The 4,452-nt window shown below is 49.7% G+C and overlaps 1 pseudogene; it reads right to left on the reverse strand.

Moving 5' to 3' along the window:
- Window positions 1-2,897: 2,897 nt before the first annotated feature.
- On the reverse strand, window positions 2,898-3,377 carry LOC111543781 (annotated as a pseudogene).
- Window positions 3,378-4,452: the final 1,075 nt, after the last annotated feature.

Below are 4,452 nucleotides of genomic sequence, written 5' to 3' on the forward strand. Positions count from 1 at the left end.
GATATAAAGGTTTTTAATCAAATCACTTATTAAAGAAACCTCAATACAACTCTCTTACAAAATGCAATTAAGCCCAAATGGTTGCAGTAAAACTTATCATTAACGTATGAACACTAGTTCACAAAATACATGTCCCGGCCGGGCGCGGTGGCTCAAGCCTGTAATCCCAGCACTTTGGGAGGCCGAGACGGGTGGATCACGAGGTCAGGAGATCGAGACCATCCTGGCTAATACGGTGAAACCCCGTCTCTACTAAAAAATACAAAAAAACTAGCCGGGCGACGAGGCGGGCGCCTGTAGTCCCAGCTACTCGGGAGGCTGAGGCAGGAGAATGGCGTGAACCCGGGAGGCGGAGCTTGCAGTGAGCTGAGATCCGGCCACTGCACTCCAGCCAGGGCGACAGAGCAAGACTCCGTCTCAAAAAAAAAAAAAACAAAAAACAAAAACAAAATACATGTCCCGGCAAAGAACAAACTGAGCCCGATTTGCTCCACAAGTTGTTCATGGCAGCCACCGGTTTTGGCTATTTAACAAGCTTCTAAATCATAATACACACGTCAGGCTGTCTAGAATAACAGGAGAGACTACAACAGTACTTCCACAAACGAAAAAAGTCAGGGTCATCTGAAAGACAAGAAAAACAATGGTGTGATATACGCCTTACCTCTCTGGGCGCACACTCTAAAAAAAATCGTATAAATGATGATAGTTGTAACAGTGGCTAAGTGATTTTTGTCTCATTTAGTCTCCACAATAACCCTGTAAAGGGGTCACTGCTACTCACTGCTGTTTTAGTGATAAGAAAACTGAAGCACCTGGAAATGAAGACTCTTGACCTCAGATCAAAAGAGAGCAGGGCCAAGATTTGAACCCAGGCTGACTAGTTCAGAACACTTCTGTTATGCTCCCCACAGAACCTTCACTGCCTCTCTCCTGCCAGGTCCTTCTATACTCTCAAAGGCTTTCCCTTCAATCCAATTAACAAATTCCCCATAAACCCTGTAGTGCCACTGATGGCTTCCAACTTCTGGGCACCACTGCTGCTCCCCAGCTTCTGCTGCCATGCTCCACCCCTAAGATTTGGAAAGTCAAAGACAACAGTTGATAGAAGTTTCTTAGGCCCTAAGAGAAGCAAAATAAGTCACCTCATATAAGCAGAATTCACGCCGATTGCCACTGGAATGCAAGCCGGCCTCAGCTCCAGCCCAAAAAAAAAAAAGTGAGAACTCTAATATTCCCGTAGGAGACAAATTTGGACTATCCCTTATTTGGCCACCAGGCTGGAAAGAACGGAAGCGATACTAACATTTACTGAGTGGCAGCCACATGCGCCCTAGGAGAAGACAGAACCAGGCCAATGGGGACTGGATGGGGGGAAGGGCACACAGGAGTTCCGGGAAAATACAAATAATGGGGTTCATACGACCAAAAGGCAAAGAGTAGGGAGTGGCCGCCCCCAGGCCGACTGCAAGAAAAAGTGGCGTTAAGAGCTGCTCTGGAGAGAAGGCGATCCAGAGCCTCGGGAGCTAGGCCGGGGCCAGGGGAAGCCCTGAAGGGCGGGGAGGGGGAGGAGCCGGAGGGAGCGGAGCCCGCTCAGAAGAGGCCAGGGTGTAAGCGCGGGGGAGCTACTCCACGCCAGGCCTTCCCTGAGCCCTTGACCCAGCAGCTGGGGAAAAAAGATACGAAACGAAACCACTGGAGCCGGTTAAGCTGCCCTAACTTCCATCAGAGGCGCTCACTCACCTGGGCCTACCACAGCGATCGCAGCTGCAGCTCGCAACGGCACAACCAGCCCGAACCTCGCCCCCGCCCCACAGCGCGCCCAGCGTCTCCGCTCTCCAACGACGGCGACGGCGTAGACCCGCTGCCTCCTGGGAAATGTAGTCCTACGCCCGCCTCTCCTGGCCGACTTGGTTGCCACCAGAACTACCTTTCCCAAAAGACAAGGCGAGCGTTGGGCCCGCCGCTTTGCGTCACGCGCTCGGTTGTCGGCAGTCACGTGGATTGCTAGGGTCCATTCCCCTCCCCCCGCCTGGGTGGCCTGGAGATGGAGGAGGGCGGTGAACGGAAGGGGCGGGGGCGTTGCTGACGCCACTGCCCCCACCATTTTGGAACCGGCCTGCAGGGAGAGTCCGAGCCCCACCCACTCCGGGCCAGCTTACCTGATCGAAAAGCTTCCGAGTTGGTAGTCTGCCGATTTTGGGTCTCTGCTGTACCCCCTTCCGCTTTGTGACCTTGAGCAAATGCATCCCTCCTCTCTAAACCTGTTTCCTCCCCTTTGAAATGAGACTCGTAATTTCCACCCCACAGCATTTTTGCGAGGCTCCGACAAAGTAAGGCACAGGAAAGCCTCAAGCACCCTGAAGGCGCAACGCAAATGGAGGAGTTGGTTTGGTTTCGCTTTTTTTAAATTTTAATTGTGTGCCCTCATTCGGAGACCCAGAAGCCGCCGCTCCCCAGCCCGCCTTCTGTAACTATGATTTTCTGACTAGCCTCCTGGGAAGCTTGTTAAAATTGATGCTACTTGGGTATTGAACCCGAAGTTTACTGGGGAGTGTATCCCTGCAATCTACATTTTAAACCAACCTCTCGGGTGTTTCTTACCCATCTACAAGTTTGAGAATCCCAGCGTTTATCAGTTTTGCACAGGTTGGTTTCCTCCGGAATTTCTGCTCTAGTGCCTTTGAACATTTAAGACCCATCTCGTATGTCACCTGTGATGCTTTCAAAGTTGACTAGCTCCTCCCTATGCCTGTGTTCCCACCTAAGTTTGCATCTTACTCCATAAGCCTTCCCCGACCAGACTGAGCTCTCTGAGAGCCGAGATCAGTTTTGATGGATTTCTTTTTTTTTTTTTTTTTTTTAATATACTAATAATGTTTATTGAGGAAATCAGGATAAAACTAAAATAACAAAGTATGTAAGAAAGGGGTAATTGAAGTGAAGGCATTTTTTTTTTTTTTTAGGTGGACAGGAAGTAGAATTTATTGGTGAGTATTAAGAGGGGGCAGCACAGTGGAAACGCTCATGAGTGCAGGGCCTGCCATTTGTCCAGAGCACCACGATTGGGAACGTACTTGACCCATCTGGGATGAGCCGCTTCTCAGCCACCATGTCTTCAAATTCATTGGCATTGAACTTGGTGAAGCCCCACTTCTTCGAGATGTGGATCTTCTGGCAGCTGGGGAGCTTGAACTTGGCCCTGCACAGGGCCTCAATCACATGCTCCTTGTTTTGCAGCTTGGTGCCGATGGACATAACTTGGCCAATGTGAACCCTGGCCACAGTGCCCTGGGGCTTTCCAATGGCACCTCACATGCCTGTTTGGAGCCTACACTGGGGTAGTGCAAGGTCAGAAACATGAACATCCATCTGAAAGGTCTTCCTTTTCTTTCTTTCTTCTTCTTTTTTTTTAAAAATCTTTTTTTGCATTTTTTTGGTATTTTTAGTAGAAATGGGGTTTTGCCATGTTGCCCAGGCTGGTCTTGAACTCCTGGCTTCAAGCAATCTACTGGCCTCGGCCTCCCAAAGCACTGGGATTATAGCATGAGCCACTGTCCGCGGCAAGATTATCTTCTTCATATTGCTTTTTGTTTATTGGGGTTTTGGTTTTTTTTAGACTTGGAGCCTCACTATGTTGCCCAGCCTGGCCCTGAACTCCTGGGCTCAAGCAATCCTCCTGCTTCAGCCTCCTGAGTAGCTGGGGCTATAGGCACCCCAGTTTCATATCAGTCCTTAAGCTTAGGAGGGGACCAGGTGTGGTGGCTCACACCTGTAATCCCAGCACTTTAGGAGGCCAAGGAGAATGGATTGCTTGAGTCCAGGAGTTTGAGACCAGCCGGGGAAACATAGTGAGACCCTGTCTCTATTAAATTTTAAAAACAATAATAATAAAATAAAAGATTAAGAGATGGAGGCCGAGGTGGGTGGATCACGAGGTCAGGAGTTCAAGACCACTCTGGCCAAGATGGTGAAACCCGTCTCTACTAAAAATCTTTCAATTCACAACCACATGCACACAAACTCTTGTCCCTAACCCAGTCGTCTCCATTCTCCAGAGGGCGATTTCACACCTTTGCCTCTCTCTTTACTCTCAGCTGCTGATCTGTTCCCTGCTTTACACCAAGGAGACTGCTCTTGTCAAGGCCCCCAGCACCCTGCACATTACTAACCCAGTGACCACTTCTCAGTCCTCATCTAACTTGACCTTGTTTGTCATGGGAGTCTGGTCCTCGGTCTACATTGCCAATCCTTTCTTTTCTCCCTGGCTTCTAAGAGATGGAGTGCCCCAGGGCCCAATTCTCTTCTCTGTCTACACTCAAGCCCTAAGAGAGTTCCTCCAGGCCTATGGCTTCAACTACTGTGCCTATGTTGGTGACTCTTTATACTTCAGCCCGTTCCTTTGCCTGGAACCCCAGACTGGAATCCCCACTTAAAGGTCTGACAGCATCT

The sequence above is a fragment of the Piliocolobus tephrosceles genome, unplaced genomic scaffold, assembly GCF_002776525.5.
Source record: "Piliocolobus tephrosceles isolate RC106 unplaced genomic scaffold, ASM277652v3 unscaffolded_31023, whole genome shotgun sequence".
NCBI lineage: Eukaryota > Metazoa > Chordata > Mammalia > Primates > Cercopithecidae > Piliocolobus > Piliocolobus tephrosceles.